General features: G+C 46.4%; 1 pseudogene across 1 annotated transcript in view; it reads left to right on the top strand.

Moving 5' to 3' along the window:
• Positions 1-7,336: 7,336 nt before the first annotated feature.
• LOC146870744 (E3 SUMO-protein ligase KIAA1586-like) overlaps positions 7,337-15,386 on the top strand; it is a 196,582-nt pseudogene continuing 188,532 nt past the window's right edge. The window contains exon 1 of the transcript XR_014979150.1: positions 7,337-7,464. The product of XR_014979150.1 is annotated as an E3 SUMO-protein ligase KIAA1586-like (transcript). The remainder of the gene's footprint in view (positions 7,465-15,386) is intronic.

Genomic DNA, 15,386 nt, shown 5'->3' on the forward strand with positions numbered 1-15,386 from the left:
ACTTAAACTACTAGGCAGGAATGCATCGGCTGAGGGGGAGGCAGATAATTCGAAGGTGAAATACAGTTCTTGGCAGAGAATGGGCTGATGTCAGGCTTCGTGAGCTGCGCAGAGAATGAGACAAAGTTCATGGTCACAGATGCAGGCTCGGACTGGAGCTTTCAGAGGCAGAAGGCAAGAGGAGTTTTGATGACAGAATCAGGGCCTACTTGCCTGGACTGTAAAGTGGCATAAGTGAACCATATAAAGCCGATGGCCTTTCATATTTAGGAATGGAATATCCGGCCTATTCATGGCGGATCTGTCAAAGGACATGTTGACGGTGGACGCGCATGTGTTTGCGTCTTCATAACTGGAACTGGAGGGAACATACATGTACTTGTGACATGCACATGGAACCGTTGGGGTCCAAGATAGGGGACATAACTGACCAGAAAAATCCATATTTCCACAGAACTTGGAGCAACCGATTATAATCGATCATTGGAATAAAGCCCATTCCGAACCTCTAATACCACGGATTCTGCCTCTCATTTTACTGAGCTATTTTATTATGTTTCTGTATCAAATTAAGTCCCGGTAAAGGAATTTTATTTACCACAGAACAATGACCACCGCTCCTGTAACTGGCCGGAAGTCTCTGGTCGGCACACTAGACCAATTTCTGGTAAGAGTATCAACTATCCTGGACAAGGAGATCGATCTTACCGAGAAGCGCTTGTCATTGGGTTCCCTCACAGACAAGCGCTCCTCGCTGGGCTACCTGTCCCATGTACATTCCCCGGCTCGAAACATGGGACAGGGAATAGATATCAATGATGCAAGCTTTGTGTTGGAGGTATCGGGAATTAATTCTCCCTCTCACGAAAGACCTATGCATTGCATCCCAGATTCTGATGGAGTTAACCTTAACACTAGACCAAAAAAGGGACTACCAAACCTAACTCAAACCACTGGTGTTCCTGAGAGTGTAAAGACCCGGTCCGCCACGAACCCCAAGGCAAAAACACCTATCACGAACAACAAAGAGAGTATGAAAAACCTGAAAACCAAGAGGAAGCGCAGAGAACCGCAAAATGTTGGACATACAGCAAAGGCTAGGAGAATCACCCCCGTGGATATCCCTGAGAAATCCCTTGCTCTCCCAGGAGTATCTGTAGTCGGTGGGAATGAGAGCGTTTTAACACCGCCCTCCCTAGTCCCACCCAAGGACTTGCAAAACGTGGGTGACGACTTTTGGGGAAAAATGGAGATAATATTTTATAAAACTTGCCAACCAATCTATGACAGACTGGACGGTATTGAAAACAGATTGACCTGTTTGGAGCTGATGTATTCGTCAGCGCAGTCTCGGCAGAAAAATGTCACCAATTGCCAGGGGTGCGATAAATTATCTGTTATGCCTCCTAACAAAAATGTTTCAACTGTCGATGCTGCATCCATCTCTACCCCAACTATTACAAAAACTAATCCGCCAGTGTTGGGCAAGGTAACTAGGGATACCACTATGTCCCCCACTATGGGCAATTCAGTGAGCGGGGGGAATGTATTGGTAACAGCTAGTAGTAGTCTAGCAGTAAAAGAACCAGGTAGGAAAGAATCCAGTATTTTGGCAACAAGGAAACCCCCAAGTATACATCTCCCCCCAGAGTCCAGACCCTACGTGATAATATTGGCAGGGGTTAAGCCCCTGGGTCCAGACACAAGGGAGGACTACAGGGAATTGAAGAACAAGTGTGTATACTGGTTAAACTCCAATCGCCCCCTACCCCAGAATGTATCAACAGAAATTCTTTTTGCGCGTCGAGTTAATTGGGTGGGCCCAAAAAAGAAAACAATAGAAGGAGATTGCATTATAATTAACTTTAGAGATGTAAGGGCAGTGGAGCACATCTGTCAGTGGCAGAACCCCAACCCTTGTACCCCCATTCTTTCCCTGCCCTTGTCCTTCTTTTATGGCGAATATCAACAGCCCAACCTAGTGGATTTTGGTCAGAGAGGCACTAATATGTGGCCGAGGAATAACAGAGGTCCCAATGTACAGCATGAGGCAATTGGGTCTTCCGGCCTGGAAGACTGCGATTGACGATTAAACCCTCACTGTATGAGGAACAATACAAGCAAATCAGGTCTAACCCCTGTAGAAAAACGGGCAGTTTGTACTACTTTAATGGAGGATGATGATTTTGGTATTAAATCCATTAAGAAAACAATATTGGACCAGTACCCGAATGGGGAAAAACACTGCCCAATAAATTGGACCAGGACAACATCCCCTCTGAGTCTAGTTACAGTATCAGATGGTTTAGCTGGCAAAACTGTGCTTGGTACTACAACTAGTGTGAGTACTCCTAACATTAATAACCTGATTTATCCAGTAAGGGAAAGCCCAAGCTCATTACGATGGAACCCAAGACCTAATAAGGGAGGATTGTTAGAGCGTGGCCAACTGACTATGATTTCTTGGAACATAGCAGGCTTGGGCCAAAAATTTGCAGACCCTGACTGGCTGGGCTTCATATCCAAATTTGATATATGTCTCTTCCAAGAGACATGGTTAATAGATCCTCTGCTATGTAACGGATTTCTCAATTATTATATCCCAGCCTTAAAAAACGTAAGAGGTCGCCCGTCTGGCGGGCTAACCATATGGCTCAAACAAGATTTAGGATGTCGAGTCACCCAAAGATCTAACATCAGTGACGATATCCTATCTGTAAAGATTGTTCCAAAGTCTGGGACAAATTTAGAAATCTTTAACGTCTATGCACGAGATTTGCCGGGAGGAAAAAGGTCCCCAGTAGTACAATTACTGGAAGAAACTATTGATTCCCTGCCCTCGAACTTCTTACCCATTATAGCAGGCGATTTTAATACATCGTTTGAGCCCCTGGACCATGATATATCTCAGCTTACTGCAGAAGAGGATGCTAGCTGGGGAATCCCACCTCTTGAGATTGCACCAGTAAAAAGGTGGACGGAGGCAGCAATCCAGTTAAGTGGTCTATGCCTAGGAAATCATATGAGAGCAGCTAATGGTAGGAGTTTGTCTGATAAACATGGAATAAATACTTTTGACAATGGTCGCAGGGCAAGTAGAATCGATTATATACTGATTCATGTAAAACTCTGGCCCCACCTCACTGATATGAAGGTAGTTAATCGCCTTGAGAGTGACCATCACCCATTAGTTTTATCATTTAATACGTCCTTACTAGGCAACACACTAAGGCCACAAGCCATTTACGAGTCTGAGCACCACCTGTCTAATGACATGCGCCATCTAAAATGGGATCGGATCGTTGAAGACCCGAAGGCTCTTTTAGCAATAAAAGAAGAAGTCATCTCTGCACTAGAAGAACCGGGTATATTGGAAGAGGGCCAAAATCCTCATCAACTAGTAGTGGAAATCCACACAAGGCTTTTTGGAGGCCTGCGACAATATTTCCTAAAACCGGCCTCTAATAGAAATCCCAAACTCTACAAAAAAGCGGGCTGGTACAATAACAAGTGTAGGAAAGCCCGGGACGAACTAGACAGCGCACTCAAACAGAAAGACCCATTACTCGTAAGGTCTGCTAGGTCCTATTATGGGAAGGCACAGAAGGAGGCAAAGGCAACCTGGGAAAACGAAATATGGAAGGATCTCCTTGATGCCTCCAGGAATAAGAATAGCAAAGTCTTTTGGGACACGTACAAATGGGACAGTGGTGGCATAGCAGAGCGCCCACAAAACAACGTGGCGCAGAACGCTTGGGTTGATTATTTCAAACTCCAGTATGCTGCACCCCATGAAAATACCCCTAATGAGACCTTTCCCCATGTGTACTACAAAAAGGCTATATTTTCTTTAAAGGATGTGGATAGAGCCCTAGATGGGGTTGTCCGGGGAAAGGCCCCTGGTATGGACGGAATCCCTGCGGACATGTTTATTAATGATAGAAGCATCTGGTCCAGCTACATCATGCGACTTGCTAATGCAATTGCGCAGAGAGCGGACATCCCGCCCTCGTGGAAGGGTGCTGAAATCATCCCAGTATTTAAAAAAGGGGACAAATCAATTGCTAGCAACTATAGACCAATCAGTCTAATAGACTCAGTCCAAAAGATTATAGGCCGTATGTTTCTCTACATAACCCAAGCCTGGATGAACGATTACGATATTTTGAGCCCAAGGCAGGCAGGGTTCCGCTCCCGGACAAGTACAATTGACCAAGTCTTCCGTTTTGTCAACCTATATTGGAAGACGGTGGTCTTGGGGAACGGTGCCCTATATGCGGTTTTTGTGGACTTAAAAGCAGCTTTTGATCTGGTCCCAAGAAGAAAGCTTTGGCAGGTCCTGAGGGGAATGGGAATTGCACCTGAGCTTCTCACCGTGATTATCCGCCTACATGAGGAAAATGTTGCCCGGGTGCGGTGGGGGGGTGTGGGGGAGGTGACCGAGGACTTCCCGGTTGGCAGGGGAGTGAGGCAGGGGTGCGTCTTGGCGCCGACCCTGTTCTCGCTCTTCGTCAGCGGGGTGGCCGGTCTGCTCTCACTGACCCCCACCGATGCACCTGCCCTGGCAGGTGTACGCATCCCTATCCGCATGTTCGCGGATGACACGTTGATTATTTCGAAGACCCCCAGTGGCCTACAAAAGGCCCTCGGGTGTTTTGAAGAATTTTGCACAGAAAGGTGTCTGGAAGTTAACACGGAAAAAACGAAGTTCATGTCATTCAATGGATCAAAATCCTTTAAAGGAAAAATATACATGAACAAGCTTCCTTTGGAGGAGGTCACCTCATTCACATATCTGGGGATATCACTACAAAAAGATATGCGCTGGGGATGCCAATTAGACCGAGCCGTGTTACAACACAAACAAAAAGCAGGGGCCCTTCTGACTAGATTCAAAACCTCACTCACAAAGCCCATTTCTCCAGTCCATGAAATCTATGGAACTAAAGTCCTGGGCTCATGCCTTTATGGGGCTGAGCTCTGGGGCTTTAGTAATCTGAATAGTCTGAAGGTCTTAGAAAATGCGTTTTTACGCAAAGTCACAAGTCTTCCTTCCAGTACGTCACTGCGACCTTTATTATTGGACCTTGGCAAAAAACCTCTGGAACATCTGGTGAAGCTACGTCCAATATTATATTGGCGTCGACTCTGGTGTACTGATGAACTTATTCACTACAGGAGTGGGTTTGAGGACATAATAGAATCTGACAGGTCCCAAAAAATAACATGGTTGCTTGGGATAAAATCTCTCTTGAGCAGTATAGGCCTGATCGAACTTTGGAAAAGCCCTGCAAACACTGTTTTTCCATCTAAAGAAAAACTGAAAGAGATGTATTGGGAATGGGTTTACAAGTTGGAAATTACCCAAGGCCTTTCCACCCATTTAACGTCCCGCTTTCTTGATTTAAAAGCCCATCCTTTTTTAGAGAAGTTCTGGGACATTATCGAAAAAACCACTGATCGTAAGCTATATTTCCAGTTGCGGGTGGGCACACTACCCGTTGCTGAATTTACTTCTAGATGGGGGAGACAAGGCACCAATACTGATAAGTGTTATAGACGTGTTGAAGTATGCGAGAGCATAGGTCATGTATTATTCCTCTACCCAATGTATGTAGGACCACGGAAAAAATGGTTAAAACCAATCTGCAAACTTTTGGGTATTAGAAGATATACCATTGCCGTTCGCATTCTATTGTATAGCGGTGGCTAAATTTCTAGGGTGGGCTTGGAGTATAAGAACAAAAGCCCTGAAGCACATAGCAAGCTGTTCTCCCTAAAGCAACACTGCATTTTGTAAATACCATCTGTTGTAGCTACCACATGTAGGTAGCCAAGTACCGTGACCATAAAATCGTATCATGCTATTATCCGTGTAACATAAGTTGATATGGGCTGGCCTCATCTCCATGTTTCTGACTCTATTCAGATTTTATCTTTTATCAAGAATTTATGCTTGGCGGTTATTTAAAGATTTAATTGTAATTTTAATCTTTTTAGGTAATTTAAATGTATTTATATGTAATGTTTGTAAATGTGCTTTTATGACTTCATTGCCGAATAAAGCTGATTGAATTGAATTGAAAATAATAGTTTTTCACTGGCCGAATTCTCCTTCAACAGCTTTCTGCCTTAAATGATGAGGAAATGTAAGATACTTGTCTCCAAAGATTGGTATTGCCCAGGGTATTTTGTTAGAGATACTTAATACATTTTAATTTCATATACACTAGTTTTTGCATTTCTAACTTTAAAAAAATGAAATACGAACGCAGGAGTGCATTAAAGCAAATTAGATGTGTGAACTGGGTACATTGGCTAGATGCACCATCTGGATGTTTTAAATTTATAGGCAGCGCTATGTTCTTGGGAGGAACCCATAACACACTATGTGGAAGGGCAGCCTCAGTGAGCAGACCCTGATGTTTTTTTGAGAACTCCTCCAAAAATGCCTGGGAAACGTGTAGATTTTTGTAAATTCTTCAATAATTATACTGTGCAAAGCCCACCACGTCGAACTTCCCTAATTACATTTGGGCTTTGCACATTTCCCATGCTGACTCATTCAAGGGCATGCCAAACGCGATTCAAACTGAGGGCTAATTTATTTTCTGACTCTCAAGGGCATGCCAAACGCGATTCAAATGGAGGGGTAATTTTTTTTCTGACTACTCTCTTGTCTCTGGCACATACTGCCTCATGATTTGAAGTTAACACTGTCCTTTATCCAGCCAACATTTGGGTGCATCGTTGAAATGAACATTTTCTAGGGTACAGCGCACCCACACGGACATGGCCAGTATTTCTATGCCAATGCAAGCAAAACGAAAATTGGCAAACGCAGCAAAAGCTTCTATTTTCTCCAAATTGAAAAATACATGTAAAAAGAAATCGCTTAATATGTATCGTAGGGTGGTATATCATATTCCTAAATGATAATTAAACGAAACGGTGGCATAATTGCCGTACTAAAAAGCTATGCCAATCAACCTGTTGTCTTATGTACGAAGGTGAACTCAGATATGTAGGAGGGTGAAAATAGACAATTTTAGGAAGGTAACAAGGAAACGTTAATCAATGGAGGCATTATTGCTTTGTTGGCGGGTGAAACTGAGCATCAGTGAAATCAGGGTGATAAACTGAAAATGCGGGTGGGATGAAAAGTACAAAACAAATACAGTAGATTTTACAATACATATTGGTCATGTTTCGGAATCAGTCTTTGGCAACAACAGCAAGACGTTAACGTTGCCTGGCGCTCACACCGTCGGATGTAGAAGACGCTGCACTTGAGTTGAGTTTAGACAGCCTGTAACAATGCTGGTACGCCCACAAGCAAGAAGCGGAAAGGGCGGTGCTTGCGAGTCTAGGGCGGCTGCTGGCTGGTCCGTACCTGAGCCACCATCCAGCGCATCTCTGGTCCAGGCAGTCCCCATAGCAGAACACGGGCTTCGGACTGGAGAGGTAGGTGAGTCTACATCTGCGAGCTGTTTTACTATGGTGAGACCTGGTCCCGAGGGTTGTGGAACCGTGGGGGCGGTGATATGGTTATGTAGGTAGCGGAGGTTACCACAGTTGTAGTGAAAGGGGCTGTCTGTCTGTCTGTCTTTGCAGACATGCCGACCCTCCCGATTCAGGCGGGAGACTACCGATTTCAAGTCTAGTCTACCGCCTCCCGATTCCTGCAAGCAAAGACCCGATTCCTGGGGGGGGGGTTTCAGCAGACAGGGAGGCTTGGTATTGTGTAACGTGCTAATTCTTTCAGCAACAGTGAGAGTGGCGATGCAGGGGCTCTAGAAGGGGTGAAAACCCAACAAAGCCTCATTAACACGGGAATGGTCTTTTAAAGACCTGTGAAGTGCTCAGGGCGGTTGTGTGTGTGCCTGGGAAGCTGTTCCAGCCCGGGCTGCCACACAGGGGGCGGTGGGGGGGGGGGAGGGCTGGGGTAATATACACTGCCAGCAACCGTCATGCTTCTGAAAGAAAAGAAAAAAACGTGCATTTGCTTTTCAAATGTCCAATCTGTAGCGGTCTAGTTGTTAGCGCGTCACGTGACGCGGGTACGCAGGTTGACGCCAGGAGGCGCGCGAGGGAGTAAGCGGCAGCGGGGGAAGAGGTGTGCGCGGCAGCGAGCGGACGGATAGAGGTGGCCGGCGCTCCTGGGTGTAACTGCTCAACTGTTGTGCCAATAAACATAGCGGAAAGATAACACTTGTTCCGAGTGCTCATTTACCAACATTACAGTGGCGACGAGGTCGGGACGGAGACCGGACCGACGGGGAAGCGCAGTAGAGGGCAACACACCACGTGGCCCCACGAGTCGAAGGAAGACACGCTACCAGGCCATCAAGCCCGAACAACACACCGCACAGGCCGCCTGGAAGGGGGAAGCCACGGGACACGCCCCGGCCGACTGCAGAGATCGACCCCAGGCACAGAGCACCCGAGGAGCGTGGCAGTGCCACGGTACGATAACCAAACCACAAACAGGCCACAGAGACGACGCCGTCCACAACCTACAAAAGCACACGAGCGGCCCTCGCACGTAATCAAGCACAGTAAACGCTGCACTGGCTACCAAAGAGGAGGAGGACACCGGAGGCCCAAGCGGAATTTGAAGTCATCAAAAAAGGGATCCTAGAAGCAATGCCTCTCAAGGGTTACGACCCGCAAGGCGCCACCATACTCATCACGGACGCCAGCGACAAGGGGTTGGGCGCTGTACTCATGCAAGACCGAGGAAGTGGAGAAGTGGAGACAATAAGCTTCGCCTCCAGAGCACTGACGGAGACAGAAGGCAAGTACAGCGTCATTGAGAAGGAGATGTTAGCGGTAGTGTGGGCCATGACGAGATTCCGGCAATTCCTATGGGGTACCCGATTCCTGCTCAAAACGGACCACAAGCCGTTAGTGAAGGTTCTGACATCGTGTGGACACGCCAGCGCCACACCCAGGATATCGAAAATGTCCCTAAAATTGTTGGACTACAGATATGATGTAGAGTACATCCCGGGAAACAAGAACCGAGTGGCAGACTACCTGAGCCGAGCGGCGGCCATGGAGCCGGGAGAAGAAGACCCGGCGGACAGAGGAGAGATGGTGGCTCTCATTGAGGATCAAGAGAAGATCATCAGCAGACAGGAGTGGACAGCTGCGTATGACGAAGATGCGGACCTGAAGGAGGCAAAAGCCCACATCACCCAAGGGTGGCCGGACAAGAAAAAGGTGAAACCCAACCTCAAACCTTTTTATGAAGTGAGAGAAGAACTGACCGTGGGAGATGAGGGCATATTCATATATCGGGGAGACAGAGTAATCCCCCCCACGAATCTCATCAACAAACTACTGGACCTCTTGCATGAAGGCCACCTGGGTATTGGGAAACTCAAAGCTAGATCAAAACAGAATTACTGGTGGCCAGGCATGGACATGAGAGCAGAGAGACATGTCAGGGAGTGCCCCCAATGCCAAGGGGCTGACAAAACGTTGAGGCCATTACGCCCGGCTCTGGGGAAATTCGACACGCCCGCAAACCCATGGGAAGAGTTGTCCATAGACATTTTAGGGCCGGTGCTGGATGACCAGAGCGTACAAAAGTACGTGTGTGTCCTCATCGACCGGTATTCCAAGTGGCCAGAGATAAAGGTGAGCGAGACGATGGACACGGAGAACATCCTGGAGTTCCTATCGGAAACATTCACCCGAGAGGGAATCCCCAAGTCCATCTTAAGCGACAACGGGCCACAGTTCACATCAGAAAAATGGAAACACTTCATGGGGAGGAACGGCATCGAGGCAAAGCACACGGCCATATACCATCCGGCAGGTAACGGTCTGGTGGAACGATTTAACAGGGTGGTGATGGGGGCCATTCAAGCAGCCATCACCTGCAACAAAGACTGGAAAAAGGCGGTGGAGAATATGGTATGGGCCTACAGGATAACGCCCACAAGCACAGGGTACAGCCCGTTCCAAATATTGAGAGGACGTGAACCTTTCACGCACGACAACAGAATCTGGAAGGAGAAGGTAGTGACCAGTGAATGGTCTCCGGCAGTCGTGAGAGCAAACATGGAGAGGGCCCAAGCCATCTACACCAAGAACTACAACAAGAGGAGGAGTGTGAAGGACACTCGGTTAGTGAGAGGAGAATGGGTGAGAGTAAAGTTGGCTACCCTACAAAGGAAAGGAGACAGCAAGTACAGCAAGCCCATGCAGGTCAAGGAAGTGTATGACAGAGCGGCTCTGCTCAGTGACGGGAACGTGTGGTCGCAGGACCGCATGGCCCGGTGCAACAAGATATTGAGATGGGAACATTGGGAGACGGAAGGCGAAAGCACGGGAGATGTGGATGAAGAGAATAAGGCGAGCGGAAGTGACGAAAGGGAAGAAGCAGGTGCAGGAGAGGAGCTAGGAGGAGAGCAAGGGGGTGAGACCCCAATGGCAGAGATGGACAGGCCGGGAGGTAATCGGAACAGTGGGGGAGCGATGGCCGAAGGGACAGAACGTGAGGAAACACAGAGCCAAGGGGCTCGAGGGTCAAGCGGTAAGGTGACCAGGAGCGGAAGACAAGTAGTAAGGCCTTCCAGGTTCCAAGACTTTGAACTAGACTGCGAACTGTAAGTGACTTATTGTTGGGTTGGTAAAAGGGGGAGATATGTAGCGGTCTAGTTGTTAGCGCGTCACGTCACGTGACGCGGGTACGCAGGTTGACGCCAGGAGGCGCGCGAGGGAGTAAGCGGCAGCGGGGGAAGAGGTGTGCGCGGCAGCGAGCGGACGGATAGAGGTGGCCGGCGCTCCTGGGTGTAACTGCTCAACTGTTGTGCCAATAAACATAGCGGAAAGATAACACTTGTTCCGAGTGCTCATTTACCAACATTACACAATCCTGCAGCAGCACACTTCCAAAGCCCATACATGACAGTAACCCGATTCAAGACCCCATTCTCCCGATTATTTTTTTTTAATCTCCCACTTTGATCTTCTGAAATGTTGGCATGTATGGTCTTTGCGCTACAGTGTTGGCTTTTGCTTATATTGTGGTCAGGCGGCGAGTACAAGGGAGTCCCATTAGGCCCTCGTAAGCAGGAGGATTCTAGTGACACCGTGTGGTCTTGAAAACTGCCCACCCACGAATACTCCTTTCTGTGAATAATGCATTTCTTTTTAGGTATCGCCTGAGCCAGCTAATGCGCTGCTCTAGCGAGACATTAGGAGAGGAGTTTTCAAAGTCCGACCACAGCTTTGTGTGGCATATAGTGTGCGGTTACGCGCACAGGCACGAGCAGAGGCGCCATCTGGCTTTCCTCTCGCTCTGCCAAGCTCGCGCGCCTCGCTTCAATGTCCCTCCCCCACCACAGAGCTCGTCTCCTTATAACAATTAGATTTCATTGGTTTTCTCCCGAGGCGGTGTGCAAATATTGAACAACAAACTTCACGTGGAAATGCGCTTTACAAATGCATTTTTCGTTTCTATTTCTCTTCTCATGATGCGGTGTAAAAATTCTGAACAATTAACTTCACATGACAAAAATGCTAAACCCCCCCCCCCCCCATGAGGTCTGAAAATGCTTTGTCGCTACTGAAGTTTTTAGACCACTTAGATTGCTAGTTACTTTATCGAACAACAAACCTTATTAAAGGATGCTGATTAAAGGAAGCACTCGTGTGCTTGATTTCTTTACCTTTTGCGGCCGCGTCACTTTCGCGGCCAATGCTTGTTTGTTTTTGTTGGTCGTGCAGTTTTCTGGCAGCCGTAGGTGGTTTCCTCTTTGGAGGTCTAAAATAACACCGAATAAACTGTGTTTAATATGTATTTGAACGCTTTTCGGTACATCACTGATGCGAGCGGACATTGAACAAGCTACATAAATGCACTGTTGGAAATGTGTGCGCGTTTTCAATGTCGGTAGAGTAGTTTGCAGTTGCCAAGCGGTACAGGCAGTTCTTATGCCAGTGGGAAGGGTGCTGCCAGCCTGAAGCGGGCGTTTCAAGGCTTCCCTGCGAGACTGTACTTGTAGCAAGGGCCTTTCTGAAGCGGAACGATCTGTTAGACACCGAGTGCCCGAGGGGATTGCAGTCTCTGCCTCTTTATGAAACATGCTGTCTGCTGCGGTGCCCTCATGCCGAGACTATGACTCATGTGGCTTCCTGTTCGAAGTAGCCTAAATTAAAAACACATTGCTGAGTGGGAATTCGATAGAAAGCATAATTTAGTTTGAAGGTAAGAATCCATTTTCAGCACAGTCGCACATACTTTTAGATGGATGTTGCAGGTAACACATTTGATGAAAAGATTTTGCACGCAGGGAGGGTTGTCAAAACACTGGCCTAGTTCCCACGCTCTCGCAGGCTTCTTTCCTTCTAACCAGGCATAGTACACTAGCAGCAGCATGCCATTCATGAATAGCTAAAGCTGAAATTGGCCTATCTTTTCGTTTATTTCTGTGACATTAGCCTGGGAGGTCCTGCAAAAGTCTGTTATATGGCACTATTCATTTTGTTAGAATGAGTAAAAACAAACAGCCGTTATTAGTTTGCGAGAATTTCGTGATCAGTAAATTAGCCTTTTCCCCATTTTTAGAATCCAAGCTGTTGAACGCTGGTCTATTGTTGGCACTTTCAGTTGAGACACTGATGTTTTGGGATGATTAAAAGTAACTCGTCTACCCGATATGTGCCCTTGGCTGTCTTCTCCCACCTCCCATTGCTATTTGTCGTTTACTTATTTGCTGCTTGCCAAGCAATGCCACCTTTCCCGCCAGTTAGTGGTTGCGTGACTGTGATAAACACATCTGACAATCTCAGCACAAACAGCCAAAACGACTGTGTCACGAAGCTCACTCTCAGCTGCTCACAGACTCCTTACTTTTTCTGTTGGCATAAGAAGCACATCTAGTAACAGATGTGGTCTTTGTCAGGAGCCACCCATCCTGATGACAAACAGAGAAAAACACCTTGCCTCAGTGCTAACGCTCTTGATGATTCTCAGTGCAACAGTCGCCCACAACACCTTCCAGTGGTAGTTTATCTCATTTTACCATGTTGGTGCTTTGATATCTTGGCGCACTGCACGGGGCAATGGCCGTTGCACTAATATTCCTATTTCCAGCATTTTTTTTCTGTGCTCTGTTTTTCTTTCCACAACAGTACACGTGTTTATGTCCCACTCGGGACACACTGACATTTCTCTAATAAGGAACATTGCTGTGTGTTAGCTTCCGGAGACTCTGGCCTTCACTCATGTATGTTGTTTAGGGCCCACTTGTGTGCACGCTGTTTACTTCTCTGCAGCAAATAAGATTGACCCTTCTTTGACATGTTAATTAGACATTTCAGCCTCTGCGGCACTCACATGTTTGTCCCCATCTCGAGTCAAGTAAGGCTGCACTGACTTGTGCTTAGATCTGTGCACGCTCATTTGTGACTGAAGTAGTGCAAAGTCATCACACACTAGTTTGCCTTCCCTTCTTCAACAGGGATTGGTATAGCCAATAGGTCTCGCCTTTGCGACCTTATAAGTGTTTAGCCATGCAACAGTTGATGTTATTGCACCAAGGATGTTGTGCTGCATAACTAAATACTTATAAGCTCCCAAAAGCGAGACCTATTGGCTATGCCAATGCTTGTTCCCTTACTTCCTAAGTCTTGGATGACCTGAGCCCAATAAGACATGCCTGTCCCTTATTGACGAAAACGGCGTGCTATGTCCCTGTAACGTGCATATTCTACACTAGTGTGAACCAGTTAATCTTAATCTTTTTTACGTGTGTGGACATATTTCGCACACTCTTGCATTGACCCTTTATACATAGCAAATGCAATACTGGTCGCTTATTCCCAGCTTTATGATTTTGATTGGATATACATGGATTGCGGTACGACTCGCCAGGGTAATTCATACAGTAGTCTCAGAGCAGCAACACCGCTTTGTCCCCGGAAGAGACACCGCCACCCACATTAACACGGCAATTGCCACATTTGATGTTTCTGGTCTAATAGGCCAGCAGATGGGGATGCTGATGTTAGACGCCGAGAAAGCCTTTGACCGGGTGACGTGGGGAGTATTATGGGTGTCTGTCTCAAATGGGTTTCGGTCAAAGGCTTATCTCAGCAGTACAGAAACTGTATAACCATTCAGCAGCCGCAATCAAACTTACTGAACGTTATTCTTTTTCTTTTTCAGTTCAAAGGGGGACCCGGCAGGGTTGTCCTTTATCACTTCTGTTGTTCACTATTTACATCGGGCCATTTATTAAGCATTTAATGCTCAATGGGGATATTGTCCCAGTTATTTTAAATGGGACAAACTTAACATTAACCGCATATGCAGACGACATTGCTATCTTCTCGGTTAATCCAGTTAAAGCCATGGCGGGGATAATGTATGTATGAAGCACATTGATTCGGCTCCTTCTCCTGCTATAAATTAAATGTGCTGAAAACACAGACCATATTAAACTTTCAACTAGACACTCTCCCAGTAACTCTTGGGGTCACAAGTACGGCTATCTATTTGGGAGTATGTCTCAGTAGCCAAGTCAATTACATTATTTAATTAAACTACAAATTATTGCTGAAGAAAGTGGTGGCCAAGCTGCGAAGTTGGCACCTGCTACCTCTCAGTATATTTGGGAGATGCAATGTGGTGAAAATGAATATCTTACCAAAGTTCCTATATTTTTTCCGTACAATTCCAATAAAAGTGCCATCATCCTTTTTAAAAAAAAAATGTTTAGACAGTGTCCTGGGCAGTTTTATTTGGGGATACCGACGGGCTAGAAGAGCTATTCGATATCTAAAATGATCATACATGCAGGGCGGATTTAAGCTCCCGGATTTTAACATGTGCTTTTGGGCAGCATTCATCGGGCGGCTACAGAGTCTGCTTGGGGAACTGATATAAATTCCAGCTGACTTTTATATCAGTTGGCCTATGGACCAAGTACCGGGTTTCTACTATGTAAAACATCTGATCCCAATTATTTTAAGCAGGTACGCATTAAGGTAATCGGGGACAATACCAATATATGGCGTGAAATCTGTAAGACATATGCAATACCTGACTTACATTGCTGCATTGTATTATGGGGGAATCCCCTATTTCCAAATATATTCCACGACCAGATTGGGAAGGAATGACAGTTTAAGGGTGTGGTGCGGTTGGTCAGTTGTATGACGAACGGGGTTTTTGAACTTTTTTATCTTTAAAAGTAGAATTTGATCTTCCACAAACTCATTTTTTTTAAGTACTTACAAGTTAGGAACTATCTTATTCGTGGTAGGGGACTACTAGCGCTGTCTAATCCTTCCGAGATCTTGTCTACACTTGTCTGTACTAGAGGGTGAGGAACTATAGGCAAAATATATAAACAAGCATTGGCATA

Source organism: Triturus cristatus, chromosome 1_1 (assembly GCF_964204655.1).
Source record: "Triturus cristatus chromosome 1_1, aTriCri1.1, whole genome shotgun sequence".
Classification (NCBI taxonomy): Eukaryota; Metazoa; Chordata; class Amphibia; order Caudata; family Salamandridae; genus Triturus; species Triturus cristatus.